Source organism: Pelophylax lessonae (assembly GCF_965119305.1).
Source record: "Pelophylax lessonae genome assembly, chromosome: 9".
NCBI lineage: Eukaryota > Metazoa > Chordata > Amphibia > Anura > Ranidae > Pelophylax > Pelophylax lessonae.
Window position 1 is genome coordinate 201,956,928 of NC_138776.1, and position 13,387 is coordinate 201,970,314.

Genomic DNA, 13,387 nt, shown 5'->3' on the forward strand with positions numbered 1-13,387 from the left:
AAAAAGCGTATTTTGATTGGTTTGCACAAAAGTTATCGCGTTTACTAACAAAGGGAAAGATTTTTGTCATTTTTGTTGTTTTTTTTTTTTTAACGTGTAATGGCGGCGATCTGCGATTTTTTGCGGTACTGCGACATTGCGGCGGACAGATCGGACCCTTGACTGACATTTTTGACACTTTTGGGGTTACCAGTAACATTACTACAGTAATCAGTGCTAAATATATGCACTGTTACTGTAAAAATACACTGGTAGTGAAGGGGTTAACTTTATTTGGGAGGGAGGGGCTGTGTGTGTCCCTAGGGGCGTGCTTTCTACTGTGATTGGCTGTGGCTTGAGCTGTAAGGACACTGATCAACGGATCTACATAGTAGATCCGTGTGATCAGTGTCTTTACACAAGCTGCCTGACATTCTCCCTCTCCCCCGCCGATCGCCGAGTGGCCGGCGGACACCGGGTCCGCTGGTCACACGCGCGGGGGGGGGGGGGGTCCGTGACCACGCGGGGGCGCGCGCGCGCTCGCTCCCTAGACCCTCACAAGCAAGCAACGCAGCCCTACGTTAGTTTGCCTGTGAGGGGCTGACCGCCGACGTAGATAGTCGTGCGGCGGTCGGCAAGTGGTTAAAAAACCCCAGAATTAATGTCAGTGGACGCATTTAAGATCCCCTAGCATTGGTGTCAGAGGCTGCATTATTAACCCCTAGCACAGGTGCCAGTATTATTAAACCCCTCCCCCACATTAATTAACCCCAGCAATGATGTCAGTGGATGCATTAACCCCCCCAGCATTGATGTCAGGGAAGGCATTCAAATTTCCCAGCATTGATGTCTATTGATGCATTAAAGCCCCCCCCAGCATTGGTGCAGGTGGACGCATTAAAACCCCCAGCATTGATGTCAGTGAAGGCAATAAAGACCCCCCTCTGCATTGATGTCAGTGGATGCAAAAAAGACCCCCAGCATTGATGTCAGTGGATGCAATAAAGACCCCCAGCATTGATGTCAGTGGATGCAATAAAGACCCCCCTCGGCATTGATGTCACTGGACGCATTAAAAAACCCCCAGCATTGATATTAGTGGACATAATTAACCCCCCCCCCCCAGTATTGAGGTCAGTGAAGACAATAAAGACCCCCCTTCAGCATTAATATCAGTGGATGCAATAAAGACCCCCAGCATTGATGTCAGTGGATGCAATAAAGACCCCCAGCATTGATGTCAGTGGATGCAATAAAGACCCCCAGCATTGATGTCAGTGGATGCAATAAAGACCCCCAGCATTGATGTCAGTGGATGCAATAAAGACCCCTAGCATTGATGTCAGTGAAGGCAAAAAAGACCCCCAGCATTGATGTCAGTGGATGCAATAAAGACCCCCAGCATTGATGTCAGTGGATGCAATAAAGACCCCCAGCATTGATGTCAGTGGATGCAATAAAGACCCCCAGCATTGATGTCAGTAAAGGCAAAAAAGACCCCCAGCATTGATGTCAGTGGATGCAATAAAGACCCCCAGCATTGATGTCAGTGGATGCAATAAAGACCCTCAGCATTGATGTCAGTGGATGCAATAAAGACCCTCAGCATTGATGTCAGTGGATGCAATAAAGACCCCCAGCATTGATGTCAGTGGATGCAATAAAGACCCTCCAGCATTAATGAAAGTGGACGCAATAAAGACCCCCAGCATTGATGTCAGTGAAGACAATAAAGACCCCCAGCATTGATGTCAGTGAAGGCAATAAAGACCCTCCAGCATTAATGTCAGTGGACGCAATAAAGACCCCCTAGTATTAGTGTCAGTCTATGCAAAAAAGACTCCCAGCATTGATGTCGGTGGATGCATTAAAGACCTCCAAGCATTGGTGTCAGAGGCTGCATTATTAACCCCTAGCACAGGTGTCAGTATTATTAAACCCCTCCCCCTACATTAATAACCCCCAGCATTGGTGCAGGTGGACGCATTAAAACCCCCAGCAATGATGTCAGTGGATGCAATAAAGACCCTCAGCACTGAATTCAGTGGGCACAACAAAACTCGCAGCAATGATGTCGGTGGACGCATTAAACCCCCCAGTATTGATGTCAGTGAACGCATTAAACCCCCCAGTATTGATGTCAGTGAACGCATTAAACCCCCCAGTATTGATGTCAGTGAACGCATTAAACCCCCCAGTATTGATGTCAGTGAACGCATTAAACCCCCCAGTATTGATGTCAGTGAACGCATTAAAATCCCCAGTATTGATGTCAGTGAACGCATTAAAACCCCCCAGTATTGATGTCAGTGGACGCATTAAACCCCCCAGTATGTCAGTGGACGCATTAAACCCCCCAGTATTGGTGTCAGTGAACGCATTAAACCCCCCAGTATTGGTGTCAGTGGATGCAATAAAGACCCCCCTCAGCATTGATGTCAGTGGACGCAATAAAGACCCCCAGCATTGATATTAGTGGACATAATAAAGACCCCCCCCCCCAGCATTGATGTCAGTGGATGTAATAAAGACCCCCAGCATTGATGTCAGTGAAGGCAATAAAGACCCCCAGCATTGATGTCAGTGAAGGCAATAAAGACCCCCAGCATTGATGTCAGTGAAGGCAATAAAGACCCCCAGCATTGATGTCAGTGAAGGCAATAAAGACCCCCCTCAGCATTGATGTCAGTGGATGCAATATAGACCCCCAGCATTGATGTCAGTGGAGGCAATAAAGACCCCCAGCATTGATGTCAGTGGATGCAATAAAGATGCCCAGCATTGATGTCAGTGAAGGCAATAAAGACCCCCCCTCAGCATTGATGTCAGTGAAGGCAATAAAGACCCCCCTCAGCATTGATGTCAGTGAAGGCAATAAAGACCCCCAGCATTGATGTCAGTGAAGGCAATAAAGACCCCCCCAGCATTGATGTCAGTGAAGGCAATAAAGACCCCCAGCATTGAGGTCAGTGAAGGCAATAAAGACCCCCCCAGCATTGATGTCAGTGAAGGCAATAAAGACCCCCCCAGCATTGATGTCAGTGAAGGCAATAAAGACCCCCAGCATTGAGGTCAGTGAAGGCAAAAAAGACCCCCAGCATTGATGTCAGTGGATGCAATAAAGACCCCCCTCAGCATTGATGTCAGTGAAGGCAATAAAGATCCCCCAGCATTGATGTCAGTGGATGCAATAAAGACCCCCAGCATTGATGTCAGTGGATGCAATAAAGACCCCCAGCATTGATGTCAGTGGACGCATTAAAAAACCCCCAGCATTGATATTAGTGGACATAATAAAGACCCCCCCCCCCCCAGCATTGATGTCAGTGAAGGCAATAAAGACCCCCCTTCAGCATTGAGGTCAGTGGATGCAATAAAGACCCCCCTCAGCATTAATATCAGTGGATGCAATAAAGACCCCCAGCATTGATGTCAGTGAAGGCAAAAAAGACCCCCTTCAGCATTGATGTCAGTGGATGCAATAAAGACCCTCAGCATTGATGTCAGTGAAGGCAATAAACACCCCCCCAGCATTGATGTCAGTGGATGCAATAAAGACCCCCAGCATTGATGTCAGTGGATGCAATAAAGACCCCCAGCATTGATGTCAGTGGATGCAATAAAGACCCCCAGCATTGATGTCAGTGGATGCAATAAAGACCCCCAGCATTGATGTCAGTGGATGCAATAAAGACCCCCAGCATTGATGTCAGTGAAGACAATAAAGACCCCCAGCATTGATGTCAGTGAAGACAATAAAGACCCCCAGCATTGATGTCAGTGACGGCAATAAAGACCCCCAGCATTGATGTCAGTGGATGCAATAAAGACCCCCAGCATTGATGTCAGTGGATGCAATAAAGACCCCAGCATTGATGTCAGTGAAGGCAATAAAGACCCCCAGCATTGATGTCAGTGAAGGCAATAAAGATCCCCAGCATTGATGTCAGTGGATGCAATAAAGACCCCCAGCATTGATGTCAGTGAAGGCAATAAAGACCCCCAGCATTGATGTCAGTGGATGCAATAAAGACCCCCAGCATTGAGGTCAGTGAAGGCAATAAAGACCCCCAGCATTGATGTCAGTGGATGCAATAAAGACCCCCAGCATTGAGGTCAGTGAAGGCAATAAAGACCCCCAGCATTGAGGTCAGTGAAGGCAATAATGACCCCCTTCAGCATGGATTACAGTGGATGCATTAAAAAACCCTATAGCATTGACGTCAGTGGACGCATAGAAGACCCCCAGCATTGAAATTAGTGGACATAATAAAGACCCTCCAGCATTGAGGTCAGTGAAGGCAATAAAGACCCCCCCCCCAGCATTGATGTCGGTGGACGCATTAAATAACCCCAGCATTGATGTCGGTGGATGCATTAAAGACCTCCAAGCATTGGTGTCAGAGGCTGCATTATTAACCCCTAGCACAGGTGTCAGTATTATTAAACCCCTCCCCCACATTAATAACCCCCAGCATTGGTGCAGGTGGACGCATTAAAACCCCCAGCAATGATGTCAGTGGATGCATTAAAGACCCCCCAGCATTGGTGTCAGTGGATGCAATAAAGACCCTCAGCACTGAATTCAGTGGGCACAATAAAACTCGCAGCAATGATGTCGGTGGACGCATTAAACCCCCCAGTATTGGTGTCAGTGAACGCATTAAACCCCCCCAGTATTGATGTCAGTGGACGCATTAAAGAGGTTGTAAACCCACCTCACAAACTTGTACCTATAGGTAAGCCTATATTAAGGCTTACCTATAGGTGCTATAAATATCTCCTAAACTTGCACCATTTAATAGATATTTAGAGTGCCTACTGCCGATGACGTCATCGGCGCAGGCGCTCTGAAGAAACGGCCACCCGTGCCGTTCCTTCAGAGCTCAGTGCCGTGAACGGCGGCTCCCGCGCGCATGCGCGGGAGTGATGTAATCGCGCCTCCGGCCAATCAGATGGCCGGAGGACGCGAACCCGGAAGCAGGACGGCCGGACATGTCGCCGTCCTGTCGCTGAGGTGGCGGCACGGCGGGGGCTTCGTTTTAAGGTAAGTACTACATAATGAGCTAGTATGCGATGCATACTAGCTCATTATGCCTTTTTCTTTACAGGGCTTTTTTTTCCTCGTTTTTATTGGGGGAGTTTACTTCCTCTTTAAAGATCCCCCAGTATTGATGTCAGTGAACGCATTAAACCCCCCAGTATTGATGTCAGTGGACGCATTAAACCCCCCAGTATGTCAGTGGACGCATTAAACCCCCCAGTATTGATGTCAGTGGACGCATTAAACCCCCCAGTATTGATGTCAGTGAACGCATTAAACCCCCCAGTATTGATGTCAGTGAACGCATTAAAGATCCCCCAGTATTGATGTCAGTGAACGCATTAAACCCCCCAGTATTGATGTCAGTGAAAGCATTAAAACCCCCAGTATTGATGTCAGTGGACGCATTAAACCCCCCAGTATTGATGTCAGTGAAAGCATTAAAACCCCCAGTATTGATGTCAGTGAAAGCATTAAACCCCCCAGTATTGGTGTCAGTGAACGCATTAAACCCCCCAGTATTGGTGTCAGTGAACGCATTAAACCTCCCAGTATTGATGTCAGTGAACGCATTAAACCCCCCAGTATTGGTGTCAGTGAACGCATTAAACCCCCCAGTATTGATGTCAGTGAAAGCATTAAACCCCCCAGTATTGATGTCAGTGAACGCATTAAACCCCCCAGTATTGGTGTCAGTGAACACATTAAACCCCCCAGTATTGATGTCAGTGAACGCATTAAACCCCCCAGTATTGGTGTCAGTAAACGCATTAAACCCCCCAGTATTGGTGTCAGTGAACGCATTAAACCCCCCAGTATTGATGTCAGTGAACGCATTAAACCCCCCAGTATTGATGTCAGTGAACGCATTAAACCCCCCAATATTGGTGTCAGTGAACGCATTAAACCCCCCCAGTATTGATGTCAGTGAACGCATTAAACCCCCCAGTATTGATGTCAGTGAACGCATTAAACCCCCCAGTATTGATGTCAGTGAATGCATTAAACCCCCCAGTATTGGTGTCAGTGAACGCATTAAACCCCCCCAGTATTGATGTCAGTGGACGCATTAAAGAGGTTGTAAACCCACCTCACAAACTTGTACCTATAGGTAAGCGTATATTAAGGCTTAACTATAGGTGCTATAAATATCTCCTAAACTTGCACCGTTTAATAGATATTTAGAGTGCCTACTGCCGATGACGTCATCGGCGCAGGCGCTCTGAAGAAACGGCCACCCGTGCCGTTCCTTCAGAGCTCAGTGCCGTGAACGGCGGCTCCCGCGCGCATGCGCGGGAGTGATGTAATCGCGCCTCCGGCCAATCAGATGGCCGGAGGACGCGAACCCGGAAGCAGGACGGCCGGACATGTCGCCGTCCTGTCGCTGAGGTGGCGGCACGGCGGGGGCTTCGTTTTAAGGTAAGTACTACATAATGAGCTAGTATGCGATGCATACTAGCTCATTATGCCTTTTTCTTTACAGGGCATTTTTTTCCTCGTTTTTATTGGGGGAGTTTACTTCCTCTTTAAAGATCCCCCAGTATTGATGTCAGTGAACGCATTAAACCCCCCAGTATTGATGTCAGTGAACGCATTAAACCCCCCAGTATTGGTGTCAGTGAACGCATTAAACCCCCCAGTATTGATGTCAGTGGACGCATTAAAGATCCCCCAGTATTGATGTCAGTGAACGCATTAAACCCCCCAGTATTGATGTCAGTGGACGCATTAAACCCCCCAGTATTGATGTCAGTGAACGCATTAAACCCCCCAGTATTGATGTCAGTGAACGCATTAAAGATCCCCCAGTATTGATGTCAGTGAACGCATTAAACCCCCCAGTATTGATGTCAGTGAAAGCATTAAAACCCCCAGTATTGATGTCAGTGGACGCATTAAACCCCCCAGTATTGGTGTCAGTGAACGCATTAAACCCCCCAGTATTGGTGTCAGTGAACGCATTAAACCTCCCAGTATTGATGTCAGTGAACGCATTAAACCCCCCAGTATTGGTGTCAGTGAACGCATTAAAACCCCCCAGTATTGATGTCAGTGAAAGCATTAAACCCCCCAGTATTGATGTCAGTGAACGCATTAAACCCCCCAGTATTGGTGTCAGTGAACGCATTAAACCCCCCAGTATTGATGTCAGTGAACGCATTAAACCCCCCAGTATTGGTGTCAGTAAACGCATTAAACCCCCCAGTATTGGTGTCAGTGAACGCATTAAACCCCCCAGTATTGATGTCAGTGAACGCATTAAACCCCCCAGTATTGGTGTCAGTGAACGCATTAAACCCCCCAGTATTGGTGTCAGTGAACGCATTAAACCTCCCAGTATTGATGTCAGTGAACGCATTAAACCCCCCAGTATTGGTGTCAGTGAACGCATTAAACCCCCCAGTATTGATGTCAGTGAACGCATTAAACCCCCCAGTATTGGTGTCAGTGAATGCATTAAACCCCCCAGTATTGATGTCATTGGACACATTAAAGATCCCTTAGTATTGATGTCAGAGGCTGCATTATTAACCCCTAGCACAGGTGTCAGTATAATTAACCCCCTTTCCCACATTGGTGGTCAATGGCATTGAAATGCAACCCATTCCATGACCACCAATGTGGGGGGAGGGGGTTATTAATACTGACAGTACCACAAGTGCAGAAGAGGGGAGGTGGGTTAAAATTAGTGGCGATCGACGGATATCGTTTTTTTAATGCCGATACTGATGTTTTGGTGATCGGATATTGGTATTTTTTTATTCTTTATTTTTTCTGCAGGTACTCCTTGTGGAGGGATATGGGTGTCTAAAAGACCCAACCCCCCCCCCCCCCCCCCCAGCACCGACAAGCATTCAAAACACCAAGTTTGGCTGTTTTGAATGCAGTCAGTTTTTTTTAATTCGGCGTCGAGTACCCAGGGGGATGGAGAGCACAGGGGGAGAGGGGGGGGGACTGGAGAGCACTGTCTGGGGGAACTGGAAATCACTGAGGGGGGAGCCAGGGAGCTGGAGAGCACTGGGGGAGCCAGAAAGCATGGGGGGGGGGGAAGAGATGAAAAGCACTGTGGAGAGCTGAAGAGCACCGGGGGGGGGGGGGGGGGGGCTAAGAGCACGGGGGGGACTAAATGAACTGCGGGGGACTAAGAACACTGGGGGGGGGGTGCGGCTAAAGAACACTGGGGGGGCTAAAAAGCACTGAGGGGGGGCATTATTACATTCAGAGTATAGCACTGGTACAGGTAGGTGTCCTTCCGGGTCCGCAGTTTGCCCTTACTGTCAGTCAGTGGCCAGCAGCAGCCGAGGAGATGACCCAATCAGGCAGCGGGGAGGGCCGGCCGCAGTTTGCCTGGAGACACTGTGACTGGCTAGCAGCAGCAGTAACAGCCGGGAGATTATCAACCAATGAGGCAGCGGAAGCGTCACTGGAGGGCGGGCCGGCCGCATGAACGTGATGAGGCGGGGGTGCGGTTACCGAAACGGTTACCGCCCCCTTCCGCGTCATCATCACTATGTTATGTGTGCTATGGGGTATAGGAGAGGGGTGGGTCTGAGGAAGAGGGAGGTTCTAAGGAAAGGGGGGGGTCAAAAGAAGAGAGGGGGTGAGGAAGAGAGGGGGTGAGGAAGAGAGGGGGTGAGGAAGAGAGGGGGTGAGGAAGAGAGGGGGTGAGGAAGAGAGGGGGGTTCTCTACTAAGACAGATAAATTATTTTTACTGCACAGCCTGCAAAGGGGAATTAGTGACAAGGGACAATAATGATCCTGAAGACCCCTATATATCTAACATCAGATCTTTTTATTGGAAATATCACAATGGGGGTACAGGGTCAGAGCCAACAGCCCCCCCCCCTCCCCCACCCAGGCACCATAGCAGCTGCATGGACTGTGGTGGCAATTGTTACTTCACTGCATACAAAATCCATGAGACCCCCTCTTTTCAATCAACGGGTGTCCTCATTTCTGAGCATACATCCCCTCCCCCACCACTATTATTGATGCATAAAATATATTTTTAAAGTCATTTTATTGTTGGCTATTTTTAATTACAATGTATTTTTACTCATGGATTTTCATAAATATACATTAAAAATTATTGTATAAGTGCCGGTTCACATTCCTGCGATGCGGGAACGCTGCGAATATACAGCGTGTTCCCGCATCGCATACGCACCCCTGGCAGTTCACACTGCCATATGCCATACACTGGGGGTGTCAATTAAAAGTTAACGACACCCCCAGATCAGATGGCATATCGCAGTGCAATCTATAAGTTGGCACAGAATCGGATCACACTAGTGTGAACCACCATGCCATCCGATTCTGCTGCTGACCAAAAAAAGGGTCCTGTGCGAGATGGGTGCGATTGCGGTGGGAATTCAGTCATACAATCTGTATGGGTGAATCTGCAGCGCACAGAGATGGCATGTTATTTTAGGAGCGCTCAGAATTACATGCCATCTCTGTGATGGCAGAAATGTGAAGCGGCACTAAGCCAACATTTATGGTTTTGCTGTTGTTTTGGATAAAGTGGTGAAGAGTTCGTCCAGAGGGGGGCTTTAGCAGAGAAATGCTTTATAAATGCAAGAAAGTCATGGAAATAAAAAAATAAGATGAAAATGTAGAAAATAAATGTCTGCTTTCATGGTAAAATAAATCAATAAATAAAAAGAGAATAGACTGACAGGCTGATGGGAAAAGCACTGATAGATTTACTGGGAGACTTTACCAAGGATTACCAATGACATTTTCTGGGCTCCATATAATATAAGCCTGGGGGGGGGGGGGTAGGTGAGGAGATGGAGGGGGGGGGGGGTAGGTGAGGAGATGGGGGGGGGGGGGGTAGGTGAGGAGATGGGGGGGGGGAGGTGAGGAGATGGGGGGGGGGAGGTGAGGGGATGGGGGGGGAGGTGAGGGGATGGGGGGGTAGGTGAGGGGATGGGGGGGTAGGTGAGGAGATGGGGGGTAGGTGAGGGGATGGAGGGGGGGTAGGTGAGGAGATGGGGGGGGGGTAGGTGAGGAGATGGGGGGGAGGTGAGGGGATGGGGGGGGTAGGTGAGGGGATGGGGGGGGTAGGTGAGGGGATGGGGGGGGTAGGTGAGGAGATGGGGGGGGGGGAGGTGAGGAGATGGGGGGGGGAGGTGAGGAGATGGGGGGGGAGGTGAGGAGATGGGGTTCTAGGGAAGAGAGCAGAGGGGTAGGTGAGAGGGCTCTAAGGATGAGGAGGAGAGAGGGAAGGTCTTGGGCTGAGTTCTCCCCCCTTGTACTTACCACCACACCGGGAAGCATGTTTTGTTTTCCTCCCTCCAGCCATGTGACCAGGGTGATAGAGGGAGGACGGGCAGGCTTCCCTCACTATACAGCGGCGCTCTCTATTGCCACCTGCAGGCTGGAGGGAGGACAAAGTCTAATCCTCTCCCCAGCTCTCTCACTCCTGTCAGTAAGCATCGGGGATGAGCGGCCTCACTGGCAGCGCGCGGAGGTGGGCTCGCGCTTCCTCTGATTGGTGCAGGGGGCAGGCGGATCATGTGACGTGTGGCACGCGCAGGCGCCATTTTTACTGTGGTTGCCAGGGAGAGGGAGTGTCTCCTGTCACTGCCGTCACAGCGCCCTACAGCGGATTTTTCTGACATTACAGCTTCTATATCTAATCATCTGTATCCAGGAGAGACGGTAAGTGTCATTAGCTGTCATGTCACCTTACCAGTGAGGTCGGGTCCAGTGTCTGGATATGTGTGTGTGGGGGGGGAGGACAATAGAGACCTGGACCCGATTTGTACTGTAAATGATCTGTCAATGTTTTCTCTCCTCCTTTCTAGTTGGAGGGAAGAGAATCACTTTTTCACACTCAGGATCAGAGCTGCCATTAGAAATCACAGGGGCCCAGAACAGCCTCCTGACAGGGGCCCCAAACAGCTTACCTGACAGCCCCCCCCCCCCCCACAGTTCAAATCTTTTTCCCAACTCACTTCCCCCCCCCCAATTCCCCCTCCTAGCAGAAATCTTGGCAGTGAAAGGTTTAGGACTCTTTCACACGGGCGATCCGATCAGATCCGCCTGTCAGTTTTTTAGGTGGATCTGATCGGATCCTCCATGCAGCTCTATGGGGCAGCGGATGTCAGCGGAGACACCTCCACTGACACCCGCTGCCACCCGCATCCGATCCTGTCCGTGAAATCTGGACGGATGGAAACCCTATTTTTCCATCCGTTCAGTAATCGGATCGGATCTGATGAGAGCGGACAGGCGGTCCTCTCTCATCCGATCCCCCATAGAGGGCAGCGGGGGCTGAGACACCTCCCTCTCTGCTCTGCAAGCGGAGACGGAGCTGTCATCCGCCGCCTACGGAGGCGGACCGTGTGAAAGAGCCCTTAATGGTTTTTCTTTAACTTTTTAGGTTTATTAACCACTTAAGCCCCGGAAGATTTTACCCCCTTCCTGACCAGGGGGTATTTTGCGATTCGGCACTGCGTGACTTTAACGGACAATTGCGCGGTCGTGCGATGCTGTACCTAAACAAATTTGATGTCCTTTTTTCCCACAAACAGAGCTTTCTTTTGGTGGTATTTGATCACCTGTGCGGTTTTTTGATCATGCGCTATAAACAAAAAAATGCGTCAATTTTGCAAAAATAATATTTTTCCCATTTTTTTATATGAAATTCCCCCCAAAAAAATGTAAAAATCTAAATTTTTTAACATTTTCGGCCAATTTGTTTTATGCTACATATGTTTGGTAAAAAAAATCGCAAAAAGCGTATTTTGATTGGTTTGCGCAAAAGTTATCGTGTTTACTAACAAAGGGAAAGATTTTTGTCATTTTTGGTGTTTTTTTTTTAACGAGTAATGGAGGCGATCTGCGATTTTTTTTGCGGGACTGCGACATTGCAGCGGACAGATCGGATCCTTGACTGACATTTTTGACACTTTTGGGGGTACCAGTGACATTACTACAGCAATCAGTGCTATACATATGCACTGTTACTGTAAAAATGACACTGGCAGTGAAGGGGTTAACTGTATTGGAGGGGTTAAGTGTGTCCTAGGGGCGTGCTTCTAACTGTGATGGGACATGGCTACTAGTGTAAAAACAGAGATCAATGGTCCTACATAGTAGAACTGTCTGATGTCCATTTTTACACAGGGAAGAATGACAGGCGGCTTGTTTACATTAGCCGCCTGCCTTTCTCCCTCTTTACCGACGATCGCAGAGTGACCGGCTGACATCGGGTCCGCCGGTCACACGCACGGACTCCTCAGTGAACGAGCCGGGGGGGAGCGCGCCTTAGTGGGCGCGCGCTCGCCCGCTATTGGCTCACAAGCCGGTCACAGGCTAGTGACGTATATATACGTCGCTTTGCCTGGCCGGGGCTGACCGCCGCAGTATATTTACTTGCGGCGGTCGGCAAGCGGTTAAGCACAAACAATTTCTGTGATTTTTAATCTTGCACAGTATTATTTCTGAGGGGAGCGCAGCCCCTGGTGAAGTCTTTTTTCTTTAGTACATAACTGTTAGAGCCATAATTTGGGGAAACAATTGTGCTAGTAGCAGCTTCCAAGGTCAGCTATAGCAGTAATAAGAGCCTAAAAACAGGATTGTCATTGTATGGAAAAAGAAGAGCACAGGTAATACTGGTAAATGCTCCTTTCACCTCTGCCTGGCCGATTTTGGGAAGACCTTTCAGAGTTCAGTTCCTCCTTAACCACTTTACCACCGGAGGATTTTGCTGTCTTCCGTCCAGGCCACTTTTTGCGATTCTGCGCTGTGCGACTTCAACTGACAATTGCGCGGTCGTGCGACGCCGTACCCAAACGAAATTTACGTCCTTTTTTTCCCACAAACAGAGCTTTCTTTTGGTGGTATTTGATCACCTGTGTGATTTTTACTTTTTGCGCTATAAACAAAAAAAGAGCGTTTATTTTGAAAAAATAACAATATTTTTAACATTTTTTTATATGAAATTCCCCCCAAAAAAGATGTAAAAACCAATTTTTAAAAAAAATTTTGGCCAATTTGTTTTCTGCTACCTATGTTTGGTAAAAAAAATCGCAATAAGCGTATTTTGATTGGTTTGCGCAAAAGTTATTGCGTTTACTAACAAAGGGAAAGATTTCTGTCATTTTTGGTGTTTTTTTTTTAACGCGTAATGGCGGCGATCTGCGATTTTTTTTTGGGGGACTGCGACATTGCGGCGGACAGATCAGACCCTTGACTGACATTTTTGACACTTTTGGGGGTACCAGTGACATTACTGCAGTAATCAGTGCTATATATATATATGCACTGTTACTGTAAAAATGACACTGGCAGGGAAGGGGTTGATTTTATTGGAGAGGGAGGGGTTAATGTATGCCTGGTGCTTACTGACG